General features: G+C 45.1%; 1 long non-coding RNA gene across 1 annotated transcript in view; it reads right to left on the bottom strand.

Moving 5' to 3' along the window:
- The window catches only part of LOC138580506 (uncharacterized), a 693,565-nt gene that overhangs the window by 115,579 nt on the left and 550,256 nt on the right, over nucleotides 1-27,730 (bottom strand). The window lies entirely within an intron of this gene.

Here is a 27,730-nt window from a genome sequence, read left to right as displayed (position 1 = left end):
TGGTAGGCACAATGGCTCTTTCGGGTACTGGCATTCAACCTGAAGGGCACCCAGGTTGTATGGCTGCGGTTTGGGAGCACGCTATTAATGATAGCAGTGGGTCCCTGGAGTATTTTCAACAAAAAGGAGGCCACCTCGCTATGTTAGGTTATAAACACATAATTCACTGGATACTAATGGGATTCTCACATCTGTGGGGGTAGTGCAAACCTGAAAGTATGCCATTACCCTGCTCGCAATTTAACACGGGCAGCACCTTTCTGGAATGTGACTTTAAAATTAGAGGCAACTTTGATCGGAACTTTGCCAGCTGATGCGCTTCTGTCTATAAGGATGGCACAAGTCAGTGGACGTTGTGGCATACTAGTTAAGATGCTCCTAGAGATGGCAGAGGTATCGCTGGCATAAAAAAAACACTGGCGTCCCCTGTCAAGGTGCCCGTTTTGGGAATTTCAATGGATTTCGTTTTAATGTTATTTGGGTTGCAACCAGGGGTGGAAATGGAAAAAAAAAATGGTGGGGGATCCCACACGGGCTGGGGTGGGTGTGGAGTTTGGAGGTGGTGGTGCCCGAGGAGGCGGGGTTTAGTAGGGAGGAGCTGGCAGTTTACAACCAATCAAAGGAAAGGTCCAAAATAATAGTTCAAAACAGCGTTTTTTCTTCCATGCTCCTTCTTTTCCAAACTATATATCAATTTCACTTTAAACCACTTCCAAGGCACGGTGATGTGTTCCTGCACTATGCGGAAAATAGTTTTGACCAGTGTTGCTGAGTAAATATTATTTAACATGCACAATTTTCATCCCATTTTATAAAGAAAACTCCCACTTGGGTACTATTCAAAAAGGGTGATTTCTGTTCGCAATAAGCAATGTTTTCTTTTACTTGAACCCCACCCTGCACAGCTCCTGCAGCTCCCCTCTGAAAGCCGTTGGGTGGCTGCATCGTGTTCCACACACGATGTTCCAACAGTTCCAATGTTAATAGGGGTATTTATTTATTCATGCAATGTTTGTCAGATACTTGTATATTTATTTATTAATGCAATGCTTGTCGGATACACGTGTCGCACAAACATTGCATAAATAAATAAATAATCTGGGTCCATGTATCCAATACACATTGTATAAATAAATAAATAAATAAATAAACAGGGTCGTGACTGAGGACGGGTCACCAGAGGAAATTACAGTTTGCTCGGGTGCTTTCTTTTCCCAGTGCTGCCTCTGGCCAGATCCCGAGATCCAGCTCCACATCTGGTGCCGGATCTCGGATCCAGCTAGAGCAGGCCCAGCGCTGGTTGCTACTGCATAAATGTGATAGCTGAGAGGATTCCCTGAAGGGGCTTTCAGATACAAATTTGGACCAGTGCAATGTACGGTTGTTGTTCTGGTAGCATAATTATGCATGCCAGGGAGTTCTCCTATGCACTATTATGTATGCAAGTGGCATTGGCAATGCCTGAGGCGGTGAAACCTTACGGGAGGGCTGGAAGGTGGGGACTAGAATGTCTGGAGGGGAAGGCTCTTTCAGAGGTATAGCAGGAGTGTGTGGGTGATTTCCTCTGTGCCTATACCCGGGCCTGCTGTGTTGGAAATTGAAGAGATTTGCAGAGCTAGCTGAGGCGTGTGTACTGAGTAGACCGCAGGTGCAGTCCGAGGGCCAGTGGCCTCCATGTGACAGGGCTTATCACCACATTTCCTGGTATGTTTTGGCTATAAACTGAAACTATTGCATTGGATTACAGCTTGCAGGAAGATGGGATGTTAAGTTATGCTATGTTATTGTGCATTTGTATAGCGCCTTATATACCATTGGTATGATCTCAAATCATTGTGGGTTGAACGCCCTTGGGGAGAGACTTACAGCTTTTGGGTGTGTGTTTATGTACCCACCTGTTGACTACCCAAAGCCATGCTAATCCCTATGGCCCTTCCCACACAATAGCCGCCTCTGCCCACCCAAAACGTATCCTGTGATCTCTTTCAGATAGTTCCATCACACAGTAAAAGCAAACTATGTGCGATATGTGGCCTGCCAGTGTTATTTCTAAGCAGTCTTATTCAGGTTCATAATGTATTTGCAGCTGTGAACGTGCTACTGGTGTATTACATTTTTTTAACCAAGTGGGCTTTCACTCAGTTGATGCATAAGCAACATGCGAGTCTGCACGTCTGTTCCTTGCACTGCAGTCCTGTTAAAAACAAGCTTTGTCAATGCAGTCCGTTTTGGCATTTGCGTAGGTATTAAAAAAAAAGCATTTGCTAAGCACTGGCTCCACATGCCCAGGCACTCTCACCATTTTGCAGCTGTTGCCATCTTATAGCCTTCTTTATTGCAAATCTGTAAATTTGCTACTTCATAATTACTTTTTTATATCCGGCTGCCTCTGGGTAACATCTGCAAATTATCCTAGCTGCATCTCCCTGCAATGGTACATTCTGTACATTCTTCACATGTATTATTACCTCTATATCTGGTTGCCTAATGGTAACACCTGTACATTATCTTGCTGTGTATCTCCAGCGCCCATATACCAGCTAAGCCCATTATGGCAGTGCCTGGCAAACGATTATCCCATGTCTACACACAAACTAAAACTGTTTGCCAACACATGTTTGCCAAGACTTGTCTTCCCCGGTTAGTGGATTCTGTGGGACAATAGGGGTGGTTCTATCTCAGAGTAAAGTAACCGCCAGTGTGGGTAAGGCGTCGATGGTGGCATGGGAACACAGGCCATGTGCCAGGGAAGTGAGAGCGGTGACATTATTGGCTGTGTTCGCTTGGGTCTACTGTTACTGGAACACAGAGCTGAAAGCCAGGTTCATCCTGGGAGTAAACACTAAAGTTACAGATGCTTTGTCTTGCTCATAGTGGACAATGCTCCATGGGCGGGCTCCTGACCCAGAGATCTGCCCGACCCTGATGGACTGTGAGCGGCCGTCGCTAGAGGATCGACTGGCGGCGTTACAGTCTATGGAGGATTCCTTTGCAGTCTCCATGCAGGTGGAGATGAAGGGCCAGAACATTGGCGGGAGGAGGAGTGACTGCTTTTAGGATTATTGTATTTTTCATGGGGCAAACCTAGGTCGCTGTTAATGGCGCGGCTGCTAAACAGGCGACTCGCTGAACAGCCTATTTCTGAGGGATCGGCATTGGTGACTTTATGTCATGGTTTTCTATAAGAAATGTAACTGGTGGGGGGGTGAGCCTGTGGGAGGCCTGATGGGTGGAAGAATGGTTGAATGAGGCGGCAGGAAGAATGGCTACTAGGAGGCCAATAAAGAGGGTCGATGAAAAGGACTAGTGCTGGTGTTATTGACGTTGTTTGAGCGCGATGGACTTGTGCGTCAGGCCTTCCACAGAAACACTTTCGCCTCCCAGCCGAACTCTCTGCTTGTCTTGTCCATGGCTACTGGCTTCCGGCTACCCTTCCACAGAGGCTACGATTTAGGGTGGCCCAGACTGTCATACTGCTCGCTCTCTCTTCCCTTGCTGCCCTCAAACAACTCCTTATGCTGCTGATCACCTCCAGCCCAATGACAGGCACCACATTATTTAGCAATTTTCCAACAAACCCCTTTAACTGAAACTATAGTGCCACTCGCAGTAACATCTCCTTCCTCTTCTGCCAGTCACTGTACCGCCACTTCTTGCTTTTTTTCTTCCTGCAGTACTGTAAGGATGTGCTTCGTTGAGTTGGCTAGTCAGGATTTCTTGACAGGCTGGGTTGGATCCAGTTTGCACCAAGGCCTAGTGCATAGGTTCCCTCAAGGACGAAATTTCACTAAAATGCCCGGGGTAGCGGAAGTAACATCAAATTGACCCTTGACACCTGATGACATCACAGGAAGTGATGTAATTTGACCCCACCCTGAAGTGATATCATGTGAAGTGACAGAACACGACCTTTCACCCCTTTAATAGGATCACTGCTCAAAGTCTTACACATGTTGAACCCTCTGTTTTTTTAAGAGGCCTCAACAAAAATGGCAGCCACTCCAGCACATACACAGCCCAGGAGCTTCAATGTTAAAAATATATATATATATTTTTTTCATTTCTTTTAGGTGTAGCAAGGGAGACCACAAGGGTAGCAAGGGAGACCTCGGGGGTTGAAGGAGAGACCCCTGGCAACCCCCAAATGATATCCCAGTATACCAGTCGCATTCAAACTTTGTATACTTTCCCTTTTGAGTAAAAATATTGTTTTCCCGTCGCCCCACAAGCTATTACTGCTTATATTGTCTATGAAATGCTTATATTTTTCTATGAAAAACAGTCACCGTAATCTCTTTTTAAAGACCTTTGCTCCCCTTATGACATACTTTAGGACCCCCGGGGGGTCAGCCCCACAGTTTGGAGACCACTACTCTGCAGTGTGCTGTAGCCTGCTAGAATGATTAAACAATTGGTGTGGACGATAAGGAGGGAAACAAATCTCAAATGACACGCAACGACTTTAGCACAATATCATCGAGAACAGCGCATTCGGCGAGGGCTCAAGGTCTCATTGGAACCCACTCTCTGTAAAGGAAAGCAAACCTTTGTTAATAGAAAGCGACAGAGCCTAAATAAATGGCCGTTAGATTTGATTCTACTCACCATAGAAGAGTTGTCCAAAAGACTTAGTAAATTAGAGGAAGAGATTAATAACATAAAAGGATCACTTAATACAAGTTTGCCAGCAGAACAAATAAGTGTCATCTTGGCGAACCAATGTAAAATTGGATAAATATAAGAAAGAATTAGAGGCGAAGAAGTTTGGAAAATTCAGGTGGGATATCCAGGATTACAGACTGGATGTAGTGTATACCTGGCAGGAGTACTGTCAGCAAAGTAATCCAAAACTTTATCGGCGGGAGGGACGTAAACCTGAGATAAAAAATCAGCACCATCAGATGCAACTTCTTCGGATGCATCCAGCACAGAGCTGGAAAAAGTGGTTGAAGCTGGTTTGGAAATATTAGAGTTAGCATATCAAAAACAAGAAAAAGCGTTAACTGCTAGGAAGAAGAGAAAATCCTGTTTGAAAATCAACTGTGACAAAGAGGACGCAATGGTCAATGTTTCCAGTAATCAATTTGTCTCTGTACGAAAGCTTAGTGTTAATGAAAGGATTATCATTTGTTCCTCAAAATCATAGTAACCTGCTGCATGAGAACAATGATTATTTTTGGTTAATCAGGAAACTTAAATTGAAGTTTAAAAAAAAAAATATTTAGAACAAGTGGAGACAGACAAAGGACCAGCATTTTTTGAGATGGCTCCTAAAAGCACCTTTTATCCCTCAGTACAAACTCGATTCTTAGCTCGTTCGCGAAAACTTTATTATCTGACTTCAGGAAGATTACATTTCAGTCCAGTAAACATGGGAATTTAAGTGCAAGAGAAAAACAAGTCCTCAAGTCCTGACTAGATAAAACTGACCTTATCTTTAAACCAGTTGATAAAGGGGGTGCATTAGTCCTTATGGATAATGCTGACTACATTGATGAAGCATTGAGACAGTTAGGAGACAAGGGCATTTATAAATACATTTTGTTTGATCCTATGGAGAACGTGAGGCCGTTGATAAAAGGGGTGTTAGATGAGGTGGAACACTGACAGGTCATATCAGAAAGAAACAAGTTTTCTTGAAGTAACTAATCCCGTAACACCCGTTTTTTACCTCTTACCTAAAATTGGTTAGCTAAGCCCCAGGCTGTCCGATTATAGCAGCCATCGGTAGTCTGTTAGAACCACTTGCACAATATCTAGACACAGCAATTCAACATCTGATGCAAGAGACTCCTACATACATTAGAGATACGACTGACTTTTTGAATAAACTAAATGACATCCAGTTTGTGGAGGGTCGTGACATCATGTTTACTATGGATGTCACGTCACTCTATATGAAAATAGTGCACGAAGTAGGAATGGAAGCCATGGAATGGCTATTGTTATCCACAGACTCATGTAAGGCGGCCAGGATTTTTCTACGTACCTTGTTGAAATGAGTACTTCAAAAATAATTTTTACATTTGGTGACACTTTTTACCTGCAATTATCTGGTCCTTCAATGGGCGCAGCAATGGCGTCCAGCTATGCTAATACCTTCATGTAATACCTTGAGATGGAGCATGTGTTGAATTCACCAAGGTGGATGCAACATTTGACAATGTACGTGTGATTTATCAACGTCAACTTTGGTATTTGGACATGCACAGAGGATGACCTGTTAAAATTCTTTGAAATGATAGAACGCTAGGATAATTTTGACGACTACATATAGTAGAACTAATATCAATTTGTATGATGTGGAAGTCTATGAGGAAGGTGAGGGATTGAGTACCAGGATATTCATGAAGGAGCCCGATAGGAACAGTTCACTTCTAGCAACTAGTTTTCATCCGAAACAGACATTGGACAGTGTACAACTAAGCCAGTACTTGAGATACTGCAGAAACATCTCAAGTGCAGAAAAATACCAGAGACAGGCATTGAACTTGAAATCTAAATGTGTAAAATGCAAACATGATCCAGTACTTATTGAGGAAGTTGCAAAAAGGTTAGCGTATACATCAAGAGAATCCATGTTACCCAAGCCTCCTAAAAAGGATCTGGGAATCGTATATATCACAACTTTTTCTAGACACAGTTCTAGAATCAAAAAAACAATAAAAAAACACTGGCCCATGTTGCACATTGATGCTACATTTGAAAGGTTATTCACAAACCCTTCTATCTTTGCTTACAGGAACAGCAGGGCACTGAAAAACTCATTGGTGAGAGCAGAATTTGTTACTTCAGGAAACTTGAAGACTACATGTATGGAAACACAACACTGTCATAACTGCCAGCATTGTGACAACCACATCAGGGGTAACATCATAACCCACCCATACTCAAGGGGTGGGGGGAGATTTGCCTCAAACACTCTTGTACATGTGATTCTACAAATGTCATAAATGCACTTAAGTGTCCTTGTGGAATATTTTATGTTGGTATGACCACGAGGAAAATTAAAACACAGTGGACAGAGCATAAATCCAATATACACTATGGCCAGGCACCCCATAGCTGAGTTCAAATGTACCATTTTGGAGCAAGTAACCCCATCCACCAGAGGGTGACACCTAACAAGAAAACTATTGCAAAAAGAAATTGTATGGGTGGAGCGTATGGACTCGATGACACCAAGGGGTATGAATCACAATGTAGACTACATGTTTTACCTGTGAGGGAAGAGAATGTGAAAGGGGACAATGTCATGGTAGACTGTGAGAAGGCTAATCAGCAGGGCCTTGATTTCTTTGAATTTCCAAATATATATTTTTTGTGCACCTAGGATTCCCAATGACAGTGGGGATTACGCTATTGTTTTGATGCTCGGTATGATCTAATTATGGTGACATTCACTCCTAAAGTTTGGGATTGACTAGGATTACTGTTTTTGCTCCATTGAGGTTACGTGAGTTATGAAATGGGTTCATACATTTCTTCAGTGTTCTTTCAATGATTATTTTAAAGCTGTGGTCACTTACAAGTATGCACTCTCAATACTACTATAGTCACTCCAAAATGGCCGCTCGGTTGGCCATTCCAAAATGGCACTTCGCCTGACCCAGAAATGCTTCATGGCACTTGTTTCTGCCTTTAAATACGGGTACAGTGGCACCAGTCCGGTTCACCGGTCTGATGCTTTGCAGTCCGAGTGAAACTTTTCTGACAAGTAGGACTACAAGAGTAACTCTGGGGGAAATTTGTGTGTTTTACGTTTTGGGGAGTTCTTACAGAACTCTTCATTTACAGATCTATGTATATTACAGACGTCTGAGGAAGAGAAGTTTCTTTACAAACGGGCTTCACTTGCTAGATTACTTCTGAGTGGGTGCTTCTTTCCATTGTGATAGAATCCACCAGTTGAAACGTTGGTGTTGTACTCATTATTATTTTTAATATAATTATTTACATATGAGAACTGATGTAAATTGTGACTTTACGCATACACAGTTACATTTTCGACTTGCAGTTGTTAATGAATGTTAAGAAGTAATAGGTTGACAGCCTTGAAAAGGGAATTTGTGATTCCGAGATGCGTTGGCATATTGGAATGTTTTACTATTGAGACTTATCAAAATGGACATTCCATGTTAACACTGTGCGATGAATATCTAGATGAATGTTTGATGTTTTCATCTAACCATATGTACATTTCTACTCATGCAACGTGATATAGACCCTTTGGATTCAAATTTGTTTTTGGATTTAGAGAAAAATCTAGAATTGTATTTAATAGCACTTGTGAACAAATTCATGTGATTGATTGTATTAAACACACTTGTTGTAAGATATACTAACAGTATATTTTTTGATTTTTTTTAATTTTGGTATATAAGTTCAATTTAACTACAGAAGGTTGTTGGACCCAGCAGAGTGCATTTGTAGTCACCAGTCAGCAATGACTGGCATGTGTTTTGTTTGGCTGATGTCGGAGCCCCAACAGGTCTGGGGGCACTACCTGATTGCACCTGAAATGTTATGAATTATTAGAGACATTAGTATTGAATTTTCGTCACACTGATTGAGTTTCAGTGACAATCAGTTTGGTGCACCTCCCATCCGCTCAGAATGGCATTAAGCCTTGGAGAAAAGAGGGCAGATGTTTAACCTCATGCCACGCCCTTCCTATGCCACTGGCTCAAATCGTTGTCCCAGCGCACCATTGTTGCCTGCATTTCATGGATGCCTCCGGTGTCCACTTCTTTGTCTGTTTTCCCGCCTACATATGAAGGAGTCGTTGGGTGCCAGCTCACCGTGCCAGAGCCACACACGAGTAGGTGCAGGCCTGCTTCACAAGTAGAGCAGTGCAGAGGCTTTGACTAGATGCGACGCCTGCGGATGCGGAGAGACAGGGCGGACTCAAGTACAGCCACTACCCACGTCACAGTTTAGGCTACAATCTAGGTGCACATAACATATCTCTTCTCAAGAAAGGTGGACATTTTACCAGAAGCACACCGCAGCAGACCCAGCTTGTATTGGTGACATGAGTGTCCAACTAGCAGCGCGAGCCAGATAGACTTTCAGGTTTTGGACAGAATCTCATCATCTGAGAGTCAAGGAATCTGGGCACTAAAGAGACCCAAGGGACAAAAGCGGTTTATTCTCGGTTCAGATGGTTTGGTTTTGGAGGAGTAGGGAGTCCCAAAGGGTTGGCACTCGTCTTTGGTTGTGTATAATTTCCCCACAGACGTAGACTTTGTTAGCCCGGGCGTGGGTTCTTGGGACTGTTGTGAGAAAAGAGAGACACAATGAATATGTACAAGTGTTATGAAAAGTAAAAACATGGCCACCACGAGGTATCTAAGGCAGATAGAAAGGTGCATGGGATATATAATGAGTACTTCCACATAAGATACAGAAATAGAGTTAGGACTAAAGCAAGTGAGAATGTAAGCTACTCTTAGCTATGCCCCGCTACAGAAATGCTAAAGCAGGAGGCAGCAGCTTCCAATACCTAGCACCCAAACATTGGAACTCCCTCCCAATGAGCATCAAACAAGAGGAAACCTTCTCAGGTTTCAAAAAAGTGCTAACACCATGGCTATTTAGTCAACACTAACACAGCAAATGGTGCCTAGAAGTTGTATTTAACAATTGCAGCAGTTACTGTCTGCCTTCTCTAAATTGTATGTATCCTGCAACACTGTCCTTGTAAATATTACGTATCCCGTAACACTGTCTTTATTTTGTAATGGTCTTCGACTAAAATGCTTTTATAATTTTTATTTTGTAATGGTCTTCGACTAAAATGCCTTAATCAAGCTGTCTGCAACCTCGCCGTGGCACCTAAGGGTTTGGGCGTGTAACAAATGAAATAAATAAATAAATAAATAAATAAATGAATGAATGAATGAATGAATGAATGAATGAATGAATGAAATAAACCTCATAGTAAAGGGACATTACAATGAAAAGATGATAGCGAAACCTCCCCTCCCTAATACCAGGTTGGAGGAAAGGCCGGCCTCTTTTACATGCCGATTTAAAACGTTATCAACAGCCAGGTAGAAGAGTGGATGAAAATGTAAAAAAAATGCTGTATACAGAAACATTACACACATTATATTTAAATCCTCATAGAACACAGAAACGAGAATTTGTTGAAATTATTAATTACAAGACTGTTTCTCCCACTGATGAATAAATCGTTGAAAAAGTGTAGAGATTACAATGGCCTGTTCATATGGATTTTGCTTGAAATAACATTATTGCAAACAAAGAACATTGGTAATATCTTTATTGCAAAAGTGGATGTAGCTCTGATTGAGATAGACATTGGAAAACTAGAGCGATCCGTTCTAGAAAGGGTAGCCCAAGCTTAGAAGAAGTCGCGGCAGTGTCCTGGCGGCACATGGACTGTGGAGCGTTGCTATGCCTGGTGCCAGAGGATGCCATAGTTGAGAGAATCAGACTCTGACTATGGCCGCTGGGTGTCACATGAAGAGCCTCTTATTTATATCCACATATACATGCCTGCGCAAATCCTCTTTCTACACATACTTCTAGCACTGCCTGGTGGCCATACCTGCCTGATGCGCAGGCTGCTCAGTAGCCTAGCGACTAATTTAGTTAACAGAAACATGACTGGTCTAAGGTGTCTTTGGGAGCAGCAGCTTTGAAAACTTCAACAGTATAAAAACCTACGACAATGTTCCAAGAAGCAGTGCACACACTTCGGTGGTCATTTTAAATGAAACGCAAACTGCTTCTCTGCATGTTGTTTTTATCATTTACAAAGGGGAGGTAATTGTGGAGAGTAAAACAAGGCATATTCACCTTTAATCTTCACATTTACGCCATGTTTTGCAAAAAAGGTAAGAGCACCTGCAAATTACGATTTGCATGCAGTGTTTATTAATGGATTCCTCTGGAATCTGCCTGCTATTTAGCAGGTGCAAATGGGAGATAAAATCGATAGGAATCCATTCGTTGTACAGCTGGATGAAAATCTCATGCAGGCGTAAAACCTGGTGCTCTTCCAAGACGGATGAGCAAAGCACAGATACAAACTCCTCCGTGTGCCCCTTCTATGCCTTGGAATGGCACAAAAATTGGTCAAAGCATTACATTGGGGAATAAAAGCATCACACCCCTATTTTACGCTCCATTTCATGCACCGTCCATAAAAAAGTACCCCTTATATCTCACTGACTGTTACTGGGTAAGTGTATAAATTGTTACCGTATACCAGGCGTAATGCCGGGATAAGTCGTCTCCCTACCTGACTGGGTGCTGTTATTTATGCTTTGTGGTGGGAGAGCATATACCCCAATCATCCAATCACAGTGATGCCTCTGCCTTTTCATTGTGTTACCAAGCCTTCATTGGCATGTCAGCGGCAGGGGAATACTTCTCCATCAACCGGTGATCAAACACCCTTCTCTTAACATTGCAGTTATCTATTTATGTATTTTTGCTCAAACCTTTTTTCCACATTCTCCAGGGACTGAGCCGTTCGTGTGTTTTTAATATCTCCACCTTTATTTCAATAGGAAAGGTACAACCTTTAGCCCTCAACTCCACAAGGCCTACTCTCCATTGTTCAGTTTGTCTCTGAAGGAGCAGGAAACACCGCCTTATAAAACACACCAACAGACCTATCAATGAGGAAAGGAGAGTGCACTTTGGAGCAAGGGAGTGTTCAGACCAAACTCTTGCCTATTGGTGCATTTCGTCATGCAATGCTCATGTTTACTGGCCCCTGGGGCACACGTCCCCTCATAACACGTTTTTCTTTGGTTTGGATAATAAATGTATACAGCCGGTTCATTGCAGTCATGTGTTTATTGCTCATGGAGAGTTGGCTTATCTGCAAGCTGCAAGATCCCGCGTGTGTTTGCTCCCATGTGATGAGCCCTGTACTGTGCCCCGTGCTCCCGAACCTCTGTGCCCAAGATCCACTCTGCAATGCCGGGGAGGTGCTCTTACCCGCCTGGCACGCATGAGTGGGCAATTCTGACATCATAACCTCGACTGCGCATGCCATGCACTATTCTTCCACCACACTCAGGTGACACTGGGTGCCTTTGCCCTGCTCCACACACTTCATTTATTTTACAGTTTCTTTTATCCCTTTCTGATAGAAATGTACACAACTATTTGCGAAGGCCTCGTTTGTATTTTGAATGATTTTTTTTTTTTTAGATTAAGTTTGCCTTGAATTGTAATCGTACGAATAACTTCACTCAGTAGACATTTTAACCCCTTAACTGCAAGCCTATTATGCAAGTCTATGCAAAAAAGACGAGCATTCTCGTCTATGGCTGTATTTAAGGTGTGACTAATACATTATTACATGCAATGTAAACATCTGTACTGTGTGTAAATGTGGCACCTGTCTTATATGGACAGCTCAGCGTGTTACTCGTTAGATAATGGCGAGGGAGCGGTCTGCGTGCATTGCCTTTGCCCACATGACTTGCTGTATAATTTGGCCCTGCACCGCCAGTGCCAGTAACTTCCTACAAGAAACGAGTTTATGATCTCAGCCATGTTGTCAGATTGGCCATTGTCCAGATCACTTAAAATCGCCTGCCTAATTGCCAGCAATAGCTGGCAGGCTCAGGTGCCAGCGCAGGATTTATTGGACCGATTATCTGAGCCACTGCTGCACCTGCCTCTGTAGGGCTGGCCTGTCACCGACAGAAAGGGTGGCAGAGGGTAGACAGGGTTATCACTGCTGCCCTTCATCAGGAGGCGCAGTATGCGGTGCCCGCTGTTCTCAACATAACATCTTTTAAAAGCACAGAAAGTCATGGCAGCCAAAAGGGCAACAATGTGGAGTGGCTTGTCGTGCAAAATGGGGTGACAGTGCTACGAACAGCCTGTGACAAGCATAACCTGCGATTAAATGGCGCCTTCCCCCGGGGCTCGCTACTTCTGACCTGAGTGGCAAAAGACTACCAAAGTCCATCAAGCGGGCAACCCTTAGGGCCTCATTACACGGATGGCGGAGAACCATGGCACTATTAGCGCCATGGTTCATGCTGGTAAAATACCGGCACCGCCTTGGCGGAAAGGGGAATTACCGCCCCATTCCAAGGTTGGCGGGGCGGTAATTCCCCCTGCCACCATTGCCCTTCCCCATTCCCATTTTTGCCCCATAGGGCATAATGGGAATGGGGAAGGCGCAAATTGCGGTACCGTAATTAGCTCCCTGTGTCCCTTTGCGGGTTGGTTTTTAACGCCTGCAAAAAGCAGGTGTTAAATCCCCCAACCCGCAAAGGGACCTCGTAGTAAGGCGGTAAGGATTTACCGGTACCGGTATTTTACCGGTACCCGTAAATCCTTACCGCCATCCGTGTAATGAGGCACAGTGCATCAGTGCAGAAGAGGCCTGGCCTGCATGGGAATCGAGGGATTTACCAATATGCTGCAGAAAGACTGACAGGACTGGGGTAAGCACTCTTGTGGTGGGCAAACTGAATGGCAAGACAAAAGAGCGAGGACTTCAAATAGCGAGGGGGCTCTGGCCATCCCGTGGGACCTCGCTTGCATTGCATATGGGAATATGCTCGGCCCTCCCCTGTGCTCATCCGACCCACCCCAGCGCCTCTGCTACCCCTGTGCCCTACATGCAACCCCGGGGGAACCCCCTTTGTACATCTCTCTATTGCTTCACAGGTGGGTTCATGCTTTATAGATCCCATACAAAGATACACACATGCTCCAACACACAGTCCCGTTTAGCCTGTGTCACTGTTAGTGTGTGATGTCCAAGGGGGCTCTAAGGGGTCATATATGGACTTCCCATCTGCATCATTGTCACCACTTTCACTCAAGGGCTAATAGGACCTCAGGCAGAGTCACTCCCACAGGTTATAGGTCAAACTTTCGACTCAAAAGGGTCGAATGACAAAAGGGTCGAGTCAATTCGACCGAAAAAAAGGTTAGATTTTATTTTTATTTTATTTTTTGGGGGAGGTCCCCCCACAAAACCCGTTTTTGGTGTAAAAACACCTTTTTTTACCTATACTAAAGCAAAAAAAAAAACATTTAAAAAATAAAATATGATCCTTTTGTTTTCGGTCGAATTGACTCGACCCTTTTGTCATTTGACCCTTTTGAGTCGAAACTTTGACCGGACAGCACTCCCACATGAGGCCAATGCAGAATCACTCCCGCATGAGGCCAATGATTTTGAAAGGTGGCTGAGGCAGAGTCACTCCCACATGAGGCCATCACTTGGGAAAGGTGTCTGAGGCAGAGTCACTCCCACATGAGGCCATCACTTGGGAAAGGTGGCTGAGGCAGAGTCACTCCAACATAAGGCCAAAACCTTTGAACGGTGGCTGAGGCAGAGTCACTCCCACATAAGGCCAAAACCTTTGAACGGTGGCTGAGGCAGAGTCACTCCCACACTGTACCAGACCATTCTGGCTGATGGTCTTGAAAGGCTGGAGCAGAGACATTGTTAAGTCAGTCGAGTGTCGCTAAAAGGCTGATGGGAATCAGGCAGAATCACTCTCATGTCAGGCCAGTATAGCTGAAATAATAGGTGGGCAGGAGCCAGTCGCCATTCATGCAGTTTAACAAAAGGGAACATCCTGACACCTTTTCCTACTTCTGTCAGTTCTTTTTTTTGTAATCTTATAATCTGAGTTTTTGTACTGTGTATTTTGGCTCTGCTGTACAGTGTGCAGATGCCAGAAGTCCCCTCTTGCGCTCAATACATCTGCATCACACCCCACTGCTACACAATGTCCTCCCTTCCCCAAGAGACCCTGCGTAGATGGCAACATGCACATGTAAATGCTGCCATGACTCTGCATCCTGCATGAACAAACATGGTGTAAAGTTCACTTTAAAACAATCTGCTTACAGCAGGATTGCTGACTGCCTCTCTTCCTGTTCGGGGTTTATTGACATGATTTACAGGACTTTAAGATGTGTCCCTCAAAGGCCTCCCATATCTAGATGACACCACTATCATTAATTATACGTGGATATGTTTACAATGTCAGAGAGATTGGATGGATGTTGCTAATCGAATGTTATGATCATTAAAAGGAAAGACTTATAAGGCATAGTCGTAAGTCACCTGGCCCAGATACAATGAAGTAACTGTTTTGTTGGGCTGAAGCTGACATTATTCCTACATTAAAACAAGCATTGGCAACACCAACAGTTTTGGATTTTGTGTAGGCATGGAAGAAGCATTTTCCAGGCACTGGCAGAATAGCACACATTGGCCATTAATGGAAGAAGCTGCAAAATAGCGAAAGTACCTGAGCACGGGTTAGCAGAGCACTGCATTAACTCTTAGTAAACTGCCTTAAAATGACACTGGCAGGCACCTAAAGCACACCATTGGATGTTTCCTCTTGTTAAAATGAGATCAAAGAGATCCCGTAGGAGGGTTTTTTTGGGAGGGAAGGAACAGGTAATAGCATGGGCAGTCATTGGGTAGATAAATACCCAAACACCCACAAGTGTGTGCTCCTCCTCTTATCCCTTCTCCCTCTCAGCTGCACTCCAATGCAACTGTTTCAGGCCACAGCTGGCACTTTACTGCCACTTACTAGCCAAAACTAAAAGGGTTAGGAGAGAGCCTGGGAATGATAGGCCATTGTCGCTATCAAATGGTTTAACCACATACATATGGGACCATTGCACAGATTAGAGTGCAAATGGGGAATGAGGGCCTATTGACTCATCGTGCTGGGGTGAGGGTATTGACCAGGCTTTTCGTGTATTACTTTTGATGCAAAATGTTCCTTTCATAAAAAAGCAAATGCCATATGCAACATATGTTGATCTCCAAAAAAAGCGTTCGATGCCCTGCCGAGAGCCATATTATGGACAACATTGGAGAGCCTGTAAGTGCCCCGGGAAATACTGGCTGCCATTCGGGGTGTGTAGAGCAGCAGTTGCGCAGCTGTTACCACAAGGGAATTCGCAGTGACGTGGCGTCCATTTTGCAGCCCTGTTACTCTCCATGTACGTGAGCATCCTCGAGGAAATGATTCTGGCGTCGGGGTGGATGGCCGATCACTTTCAGTCCCCAGTCTCAAACCCCATATACTGGGTGTAAAGCTTGGTAACACAGCCTGCGTTTTCCGACGACCTTGCTATGAGACTCAGCGCATAATTCTCAGAAGGGTTTTTATAATGGCACACCCCCATTGGAAAACGTTCTGTGAATTAGGCCCATGGGAACATTTTTTGGGGAAGGTGCTCTTTCTCTGGCTAGAAGCTGTGGGAGTAAACATGCTCAGGACCAATGACCATCAAGGGCTCTTGAATGGAGAAAAGGGCTTTGACTGATGCTTCAAGGCTGGTGAATAGGGAATTGCTTTTTGAAACGATTACTGAATATCTCAACTAGTGCCACACATGCTTCACGCAAATTAAAACTGGAAACTATAGGGCTAGATTTCAGAAGCCCCTCTTTTGTGGGCGGGATTATAGACCCACCACCCACCCCTAGTACAGATAATGAAAAGGAAGGCCTCATTGGTGTTTTAAACGCCCAATGAGTGAATTCCCTACCCTGGTATAGGCATGTCCGTAATACGAGTCGGCCCATGGGATGTGAACATGTTTACTGATAACCAGAACTTTAGGTACATTAAGTGGTAATATCAAATTAAAGTAATTGAGACATATATTGATGATGACCAATACCATTCGAACAAGGCACCTTGTGGGTTAGAGAGATATCTTATTGAACAATTTATTTATTTATTTTTACATTTGTAAAGCGCCCAAAACCTATAGGCATCCAGGCACTGTTTACAGAAGCAGGTAGGTGACGAACGGGAAGGGTGGGTAGGGGGGCAGAGGGGAGAAAAGGAGATAGAGGGGGGGAGAAGGGAGAGAGGTGGGGAACAATCGATTAAACAAACTGGTTTTAAGTTGTTTGCTGAACGGCCAATAGGCGGGTTCCGCACGCAAGTGTAGTGGGAGAGCGACACAGATTTCTGGGGAGTCTTAATGACAAAGTGGCATACGGATATTCTCCCCTGGGTGGAGCATATGGAATCCAGCTGGAATCCATGTCGCACAGAACAATGGTTCGGTGTCCACAATTAAGAGCCGCTACGGTGCAGTTTCTGTTATTCTGTCTGCTATATAAAAAGCCACGAACACACTCTAGGGGACCTGTATTGAGCTCCATTCATATCAGAACACGATTTTAGGCAATGAAATGGTTCTATCATATGCAAGACGATCAAGTGTTATCATTTGTTATAAATCATTTCAAGCGTGCTTGGCCTTGAAGAGGAAGTATACTAGGTACAGTGGCTTGATATGAAGAATATTAGGTGTCAGCTATATAAATCACGTTTTTTATTTTCGCTTACTCTGCACATAATTGCTATTTCAGTGAGATGTTTTTTTTTTTTTTTAAATAAATAAAAATGATGGTCATTCAAACAGTATTCATAGATGTAACACTGAATAGTACATGTTTACGTGTGCTTATGGTCAGGTTGCTGGGGTGAAATCAGGGAAATGATGTGTCTGTAGTGTCTGGTTCATCAGAAACAGATGTGCTGATTGTCACGTGAAATTGGATTTTCAACTTGTAAGGGTACTGAAATTAAATGAAGCTTCTGTTGTTGTTCTAGCGAGAAAAGTGTTTATATACGGTTTTAATAAAATGTGTATGCATTGTATTGTGGATTTTATTGCAGGAAATGAGGAAAATAAAGCATAAAAGAACAGTGTATGCTCCTGGCACAAGGACAGAGGTGACTGCAATGTATTGTAAGTGGGGGAGGGGGGGCTACAGGGGCTATAGCCCGGATCTTTTGGCTGCAGTCTTGGATAGAAGTTCAGGGGCTACAGCCGAAAGGCTAGCTAGCCCCGAGTCCCAACAATCCCTACGTAAGCATAGCCCCAGATCTTTTCCAGACCTAGCAACACCCCTATAGTTTAATATATATATATATATATATATATATATATAGGCAACCGGCAACATGCACATTCTACAGAGTCACTTTTCATAGAGGTCTTTCCTGGCAAACCAAGGTGGCCCCAGTCCACTTAGAGGGCAAGCACAATATCTGGCTCTCAGCCCTCTGACATGAGGATTGACGGCTGCCTGGTTTAACCGGCTACAGGCTTCCACAAAACAATTGTGCCTCCCTGTCCTATACAGAAGGTAAATTTGGGTGCAGGCATTTTGGCGATTTTGGAAACCTTGGAGAGAGACGAATTCTCTGACTTGCCCAAATGCACCACGATGGCATGGATTAGCGGTGAACTGGGCCAGCTGTGCTTCAAATATAAACCATTACTGAGACCATACCAATATACACACATGTGTACAGAACCCTAACGTTGATTTACAAGCCAATTTTGTAAAGCCTTGGGGCCTAATTCACCGAATGCGAATTAGGCCCATTTAGCGGGTTGGAAAGAGTACTTTTGCAGTGCAAAGTCACTATTCTCTGTGCTAAACGTTCTGTGAATTAGGCACTAGGTGGCAATTTTGTCCTTGTTGGCGACTGGAAACGATACTAGCCCTCCTCGAATGTTGGATGTCGAACATGGGCGGGACAGGGACCAAATAGCTTTGCTTCCAAGGTTGTTCAAAATGCCCTAACCAGAATATTGTATTAGCCGTTGTCTGGCTCCTTAGCAAAATCACGCTCTCTACAATGGGTTTATTCAAATGATTCAAATGTGTAGATTACAAGGGAGGTCGTGGTGTCCTTCCTGGTCCAGATTGGAATGCAATTCTGCTGTGCAGCAGGGTGTGTAGCTGTACCGGACATATCTTCCTTTTCACGATTTAGGAAAGTGGCAACAACACTTAAAGTGTCTTAAAGACATCACTTGGTGCTCTAACATTGAAAAAGCACTTTTGGACAAAATCTCATTACTCTAAATGACAATTGCAGCAAAAAAATGAAATTGATAGTAACTGAGGTACCACTAGACCCTGTGCTCCATCCTCCTCTCTCCACGCAACCATTTGAGTTAACCGCCGTCACCGAAGTCACAGAAATCATCAAAGGCTTAAAGCCATCCGAATGCTAAGGAGATATCTGTCGAGCCTTGCTCATAAAAGACTGGGCAGCAGAGCTCTCCCCCTTCATCGCTTCACTCATCAACAACTCCTTCTCCTCTGGCTATATGCCAACTAAACTAAAAGACGTTTGCGTCCTCCCCCTCCTCAAGAAGCCCATACTAGATCCAAATACCCCCACCATCTACCACCCTACCACCACCCACCCCTTCCTACTCAAAATACTAGACAGAGCTGCATATCTGCAAATTCAAAAATACCTTTAAACCAACAACCTCCTAGGCCTATGTCAATCTGGTTTCTGCCCAGGTCATGGAATGGAGTCAGCACTCCTGGACTTAAAAATTCAAATGGATGAGCACCCAGATCCTCCTCCCCATTTCACACAGCTACAACACCGACTCCAATGCTCCAAGCAAACTCTACCAAACCATCCAAGTGTGGATGGCTCAACATGCGCTGTGCTTAAATGATGGAAAAACAGAGCTGCTCCTCACAAGATCACAAACTTGTTTAAATAATAAATAAACTTAACAAAGACTACAAATCCTTCATCATTGATGTTAAAATTATTCCAGTCTAAAAAGAAATAAAAACACTGGGAGTTTACCTGGACTCCTCGCTTTCCCCAACGAGACATGTGAACCTCATTGCCTCTGTATCAGCATACACGTGGAAACTCATCAAAACATGCAGACCTTTCCTGACCCCTGAACATTGTATCATGGTTGCCAGAGCCCTGATTCTTTCCAAGGCAGGCTATTGCAATGCCCTCTTCGCAGGCTCAACCACTCGGAACATTACAAAACTACAGATCATACAACATAATGCACTAAGAGCCTCTTTAAACGTTGCAAAAAAAGAGCATACGTCTTCTGCACGGCTGAAGGCCCACTGGCTACCTGTTCGCGAACGTATCTTGTTCAAAACACTCTCATTGATGCACAAATGCTTGTCAAATACAACCCTAGTTACTTATATAGAAGATTTTCCAAATCACAATCCAACAGACCCACCCGGGCCACCCACTCGCACCTCCTCTCCATCCCCAGATTCAAGCTTCAAAAAGCAGGGGGTAGCTATTATTGTTTGTCTGTATCTTGATATTACTGTTGCCAGCACCCAGTTGTCCTCGCGTTTGGTGCGCTCTACAAGTGTCAAAATAAAAAAAATAAAAACACTTATCACCTGTGATAGCAAAATCCAGACTAAGGAATGTAAGTATGGAACCTAGGTGGATATTGGAAGGTCAATTACCAAAATGTCATCCAGCAGCAAATGTTATGTTGGCTATAAGCCGTCGTAAACATTTTGTAAGTGTATTAACACAGGGTGTTCGAGGTAGAATTTAATCATGGATATATAACCTATGGGGGCTCTTTACCATTGATGTTTATATTCTGTGTCATCGGCCCCCCAAGAACTTCCGAAAAGTATATTTAAATGTATTCACTTGATCCTATCTGTTGTATCTCGAACATCCTATGCATTCATGCAATGACTTTTTGTATTTGATTTTAAGCTTGAAAATCAGGATGGCATCTCTAAGGGGCTGTTTATGCTCTCATATCATGGTAAGAAAGATGATTGGGTGGATTGCTTGCTGCTGCGATCTGCGTTTGTTCTGAAGGCCACAGGTTTGAAACCCGGCAAGGGCAACTTAGCCTTTTACCCTGTTAAGGTTGATAAATAAGTACCAACTTTGGCTGGGTGTTACTTTCATGTGATTATGTTCTATGTACATCGCTCTGGCAAAAGCGCTTTATAAATAACAAATCATTACCATTCCACTGCCGGTGGCTCCATGACCATTAAGGGTGAGGCCGAGAGTGTGGCAGAGACAATAACTTGATTTTTAAATGTTTTTATTTGCATTTTGTTAAAAGACATTCGCGTTACAAGAGGTTAATTATGCAGTAGTGCCAGTTTTAAATAATAACCATCAAACAAACAAACAAAAAACAAACAAACAAAACAAGCGGTTCTTGTTACAGCCTTGGCATGCGAAACATGAGAACAAGCGGATGTCTCCTCATCCGGAGTGCCGTTCTTGACCTTCTTGGGGGCAACCCCTCCAGTTCAGGCATGGTGGAGGTGGGCAGCTTGCCACCCAAGCATGGGGGGAGTGCTCATCATGGTGTGCGGTTCGTTCATGGAGGCTTGTCGTCGGAAGGGTGAAACATGTCCCATACAAGTGCTTTCCAGGCAGCCCATTTGTTACTACCATCCAGCTCTGATCTGCTTACCGCCTCCACCCATATCTTAGTCTCAGCCTCCACCCACCTCTTGAATTCCCTATGCCAATGTTGGTACCGTGGCCCCCTAGCCCTCTTCCATGACATGGCAATGGTTCTCTTGGCCAGGATGCATGCGAGGTCCATGAATTTATGCACATGCTTATGTTTGCTGATCTTGGGGTAAGCACCAAGCAGGCACTCTTTCGGTGACCACTCATACCGGGCGATGTCAGCAGCTCTACAGGCTTGTTCTATCCGCAACCAAAGATCCCTCACCCGCACGCAGCCCCAAAACATATGTATCATGCCTGCCTCCTCCCTACCGCACCATGGGCAAACCGAGCTGGCGCTCCTGTTGAAGGTGGCTATTCTGTGTGGGGCTATGTAGGTGCGGTACAGCACGTTTAGTTGTATCAGTTAGAACCAATGGTTCCGTGAGACTGCTTTGGGCTAACTCAGTGCCCTCTCCCAATCCAGTTCTGTTAATGTCGTGCCCAGGTCTACCTCCCATTGTTCTGTCAATGCTGCACTCTTGGGGTTGGGCGTGTCCATGAGCGTGCTATATAGGCTAAAGACTGGGCGCCAGCCACCATCAAGGTTGTAAATTAGGGTAAGAATTGGCTCAGCCTGCGGCTCGTCCGGCCAGCCCTCCCAGCCACCTCTGGCCACCTTTCGGACCCGTTGATACCACAGGAACTGCCCACCGGGGACCTCCTCCCGCTTCCGTATTGAGCTGAATTCCCTGAAGACCCGTTCGTCATACATGTCCCCCCATGTGTATATCCCATGCCCTTCTCATCTTCGCAGAGCCGCAAGGTCCGAACTGTCCTGGCATGCACCTGCCGCTATTGGTATCTCTGGGGTATAAGGATGTGTGGTCCCCAGTACCGCTCGCGTTCTGTTCCATATCTTCTGCCCCAGTGTCACCACCATCGGAGTGTGTTTCACAGCCCCGAGGGTTACACAGAGTATTTCTTTTAGTGTGAGGGGCGCAACCAGCAGTTGTAGCAGGACAGTCTCTGAGGTGGGGTCATCAGACAGCCATTTGACCACATGGCTAAGGTGAGCCACCAGATAGTACTTTTCTAGGCTTGGCAGCTTCACAACCCCCAGTCATATGGCAGGTATAGGGTCTTCAGTGAGAGTCTGTGGTGAGCTGCACCCCACAGGAACCCCCGGATCAGCCCCTCCAGTGTGTGTAAGAAAGAGGCCTTGATGTAATAGTGCATGTTATTAAAGAAGTATAGGAACCTCGGGAGGATGATCAACTTGGTGATAGCAACTCTACCTAGCAGTGATAGCGGTAGCCTGGCCCAGAACTTCATAGAGCTCCTCATGCCATGCAACAGCCTAGCCATGTTGCTTTTGTGTATTTGTTCAGGCGAGTGTTTAATGTTGATCCCCAGCTATTTAAACGAGACAGTCTCCCATCGGAGACCAACTGCAGGCAGCATGCTGGGGTCTCTCCCTTTATGCCAGCAATTGGGAATATGCAGGATTTAGATATGCTGAAGCTGATTCCAGAAATCTTGGCATAGTTGTCCAGTATATCTTGGATTACAGGGATGTTTAAATGCGGGTCTCTGACGTATAGAAGGACATCATCCGCGTAAAGCGATAGTAAGTGCCCCGCACCCCAGACCCAGATGCCCGAATCTAATTATTGCTTCCGTAGGTATATCGCTATGGGTTCAATACCCAGGACATACCGCATTGGGGAGAGCGGACAGCCCTGCCTTGTCCCCCTCTCAATATCCCAGATGGCAGACACCAACGTCCCCGTTTTGACCCTGGCCTTAGGATTAGTGAACAGAACACGAACCCAGCGAATGAAGGCCTCCCCGAATCCAAACCCCCTCAATGTCGCTAACAGCCACTCTCATTAGATCGAATCAAACGCCTTAACTGCGTGCAAAGAAAGTATAGTGTATTCCTTCTGGGAGCCCTCAGTCTGCGCCAGGATGTGTTGCAGTCTGCGCAGGTTTAGGGCAGTGCTGCGCCCAGGTATAAAGCCTGTTTGATTGCTGTGTATTATATCCCCAATTATTCTATTCAGGCATTTGGCGAGGACTGTGGTAAGGATTTTGACGTCATAATTTAACATCGCCAAAGGGCGGTATGCGTCGCAGCTTTCAGTTGGTTTTCCGGGCTTCGGTATTGGGACAATTAGTGTTTCTCACATGGACCCCGGTAATACCCCATTGGTGAATGCTTCTTGGTAGACCTCGAGCAGGACTGGGGTGATGACATCAGCATATGTTTTATAGAACTCTGGGGGAGTCAGTCGCTGCCCGGTGTTTTGCCAGAGGCGAGGGACCTGATTGCCTCAGTGATATCCTCACTCGTTATTTCAGCGTTCTAGGGCCTCCCTGTGCGTGTCCTCTATTTTGGGAAGGCCTATTTCATCTAGAGTGTCTAATATGTCCGAGTTTGCCACTTGGTGGTCGTGGCTGTATAAGCGAGAGTAGAAGTCATGGAAAGTGTAATTTATGTCTTGCTGCGTTTTATGTGTCGTGCCTATTTCGTCCTTTATCTCGATGATTTGGTGTCTCGGGTGTTCCGTCCGGCATAGCCATGCTAACAGCCTGCCCGGTTTGTCGCCTTCGGCGTGTGATTTAGCTGTCTTAACTGTGAAATCGAATTTGGAGAGCCTGCCCTATGCCACCGAACAATTCCCTTGCAGTAATGCTAGTTCTTCCTCCTCCCCCGTGTTCCCATAGTATTGGTTTCCCTATGTTTTATTTCCTCTTCAGTTTTTTCAAGTTCCGCCCTTAGTGTTTTCCGTATACCGCCGGCTCCTGCAATAGCCTTCCCCCTGACAACCACCTTCATTGCTTCCCACACCGTGTCCCAGTGTTCTACACTGCCCACGTTTGTTTCCAAGTACCCTTCTAGCTTGTCCCATAACTCCTCCATGAAGGTTTGTGGCAGAGACAATAACATAGCAGGCAAGATCTTCTATGGGGCCTGGAGAGTGGTTGAGACACTCCCACATGACACCAGTGTGTTTGAATGACTGGTAAAGAAGAAGCTGAGCCAGATACATATGAGGCCAGTGCATTTGAAAAGCTGGTGTGCTTTGGGCTGAGCATAATATATCAAGCCAGCAATTCTGAAAAAGTCTTAGGGTAAAGGCAGGCCCTACTGTGATGAATCAACCTCCGGGGCACCAGTGGTCCAGGGATGAATATCGGTTTCTAAATCATCAGAACACCAGAAGGGATACAAACAGATTGCAACACAAGTCAATTATAAACCTCCTTGTGCAATTTTGGTAGTGTGGACGGAACGGCAGGCTTATCTCCGTAAGGTCGTGGATCATTGGTTAGTTGCAACACAACGAAAATACAATTATTACCCAATGATAAAAGGGACTGCCCGGTCAAGGTTTTATAAAAATATCTACTTTATTATTACTACAACAGACAGTTCTAGCACACTACAAAATACAACTCGGCCTGTAAAGCAACGAAGAGGACAGTTTCAAGAAGGAAAAGGGATGCACTCTGGATACTGACTGGAGGGTAGCTTGTAAAGTAATCAGTCTTACGGTTCAAAGTTATTTAGTTTCAGCACTAAGGGGCAAAGGGTTATACTTGTCTTTAGAGGCCTTGGGAGAAGGACCAGGGGGGGCAGAATCACAATGTACCTGGTACTTCAGAAGTTCTTGATGCTCGACAGCGTCAAGGTGGCTCCAGGGCACTTGGCAGCTCCAAAGACAGAGATCGAGATGGGAGACAGCTGCGGGTATCAGGCAGCAAGCGAGGCTGGACGGATGGCTGCAGGCTTGCCGGCGCGGTGGCTCTGGGCCAAGAATCGTTGCCTCTGGGCAGGTTGGTGGATCTGGAGCACTGGTCGAGGTGGCTTGGATGGCTCTGGTCCAGAGGCGTGACAGGGTAGGGCCTAAGCGGGCAAGGCCCACCCAACATTTGTAAATGCCCACTCAGCAGCACTGTGTGGGCATTTACAGATGTTAATGTCACTGTGCTGGGCCCAACTACATTAGCTTCAGGCCCCACTTATTAGAAAATCTTCGCTACGCCTCTGCTCTGGTGACTGCAGTGTGACAACAGTCAGCTGTGTAGCCGGATGTGGTTTGAGGGCTCGACTGTCTCGAAAATTTCCTTAAAAGATGGATGCTGGTTGATGCTTGTGTGGCACTCCTCCTAGCTTCTTTGCAGGGCTTGTGTTGTCCTTTCAAGGCGATGATCCAAAGCTCAGGAGAGTGTTTGCAGGCAATTGCCTTGTCCTTAGTTAAGATACTCTCAACACTTCCCACCTAGCAGGGCATGCTGTGTGCTGGTTGGGTACTGGTTCTAGAGCTGCTGGATGGGTCCTCTGAATCCGTTATCTCCCTCTGTTCCCTGGAAGATGTTTACAGGGATCTTGCTTCCCTCTGGGAACTCATGGCCTTCCTTCACTGGCGGAAGATATAAGGTAGACTGTGCCTTCAGCCTGGGTCCAAATGAGTCCTTGTTACTCCTTTCAAAGTCATCAGGTGATTTGCCAAGTGAGGGGTTCAGCCCTCTCTTAAAGCCAAATGGGCCCCAGTGATTTGTGCAGGCTAAACCCACCTTAATGAACTAATCCTGGGTCCCCACCAACAATCTTCTGTTACTTATGAGGTCAGGACCAGAGACCTCTGCAAGAGGACAGCTAAGGGGTGACAACATACACCTACGTCCCACCCATCTCCCTGTCGTAGATCAAAGTGTCTCTCTGGTTAACTCAACCCTCTGTGACTCTTGATTAAAGTGCAGGTCTCCCTTGAAGTTTGTGCTGGGAGCAGACTTCCTGTCTCCCCAAATCACATCATTTGTCCCTTTGAAAGGGGCCTCCTCTGCAGGGACACCTGCAGTAACTGATGGTCTCAGACAGGGCATTAATTCCCTTTCATACAGAGAGGTGGGAACTAGAGTCAAGTTGACACATTGCATATCAAAGGGTTTTTTCCCCGCCTTCCTGTTGTCTTGTTTGGCAACCAAGCCCTTTCAACAGGATTGCCTCAATTATCTCTTGTAAGTATGCACTGCCACCAGTTGAAATGACACAACAGGAAAGCAGATCCATGGAGCCTTTGATATTTAGATTAGGCTGCTCATGGCTGGAGGAAGGTGTACCTTCCTCCTTTGAGATGCGTTGATGTACCCAGGGCTGTCACATTCCAGCTGAATATGACAGGGGAAGACGGCGCCTGTAGGCTGTGTCTTCCCGGAGTACACGTGACTAGGCATTTCGTATGGTGAGCCGATAAATTGTGTGCGGAATGGCCACACACATTTTTTAGAGGCTAATTTCCTATCATTCATTTTTTTTTATCAAAAAAATAAAAAAAACCCAGGCGAATGCACTCTCCCTGTGCAGATGGTCCAATTCCTCACACCTACATAAAGCCTGCAGAGGTGGGGGGCAGTGCAAGTCAGGGACCTTACCTCAAGTTCCATTGACAATGGTGATATGGACAGACAATGGCCAGATTGTATCAGTTTGGCGCATTCATTTCACAAATCCTCTCACTTCGTATTACCATGGAGTACAGGTCCCCATTCACAGTTAAGGGTCAACCAAAGCACTCATACCGTGCTATTGTGTGGGCAAGTAGCATCCATGGACCTGATTCATGGAATTTTTAGAATGGTGCAAAGTCACTTTGCACTGCCTACAAACAGCTTGATTCAAAGAGCGTTGCAAAGTGTATTTTTGCAGTGCAAAGTCAGCACTGACTTTGCACTGGTGCAAATGTATTTTGCACTGCAAAAATACACTTTGCACCGGTCTCTGAATCAGGGTGTTTGTGGATAGTGGGAAGTAATTTTGCACCACCCTCAAAAAAAAAACATGACTTGTGTCTTCTATTCTTTGCGCCCTGAGCCCAGCTGCAGCACTCGAATTCATTCTGGGCAATTTGCAGTCTGCCTCGTGAACATCCCCATATCGCTGACTGGTCGCCTTTCCGTTTTCTTTCCTCTTATCCGCCTCCTCACACCTCACACACTGTACTTGACCCAGTGCACGGGGAACGTGCCCAAGGTGAGTAAACAGGCCTTGGTCGAGCCCCCAGCGGACACGTAGCGTATTTCTTGCAGCACACTGTCTGTGCCTGTTGTGCTGCTCTGGTATGTGCTCAGAAACGTGCTGCTGGAGGCCTAGAGACAGTGACGTCCTATCGGCTCCGGTTCCTCACCTGGCCTCCAGAGACATAGAACATTCATGTAGGCAAAGGTCAACCAGACAACAAGTTGTGCAAACGTTCTGCGCATTAGCCTGCAGAAGTAACACCCACACTCCACTGCAGGGGCTGGAAAGCTATTTTAGGATGAAACTTTGACCTCAAACGTTGCTTTATTTTTTTCAAAAGTCGTTTGTGATTGTTTGTGGCCACGTTCCAAGGGGCGGAGTCAACACCTGCTGATGTCAGGGCCACGCCTCCTCCAATTAACTGTGGGAGTGGAGTACCTCT

The sequence above is a fragment of the Ambystoma mexicanum genome, chromosome 3p (genome assembly GCF_040938575.1).
Source record: "Ambystoma mexicanum isolate Mex_15411 chromosome 3p, UKY_AmexF1_1, whole genome shotgun sequence".
In the NCBI taxonomy this organism is placed as follows: domain Eukaryota; kingdom Metazoa; phylum Chordata; class Amphibia; order Caudata; family Ambystomatidae; genus Ambystoma; species Ambystoma mexicanum.
Note: the sequence above shows the minus strand (reverse complement) of the source record. Positions and strands in the feature narration are given on the sequence as shown.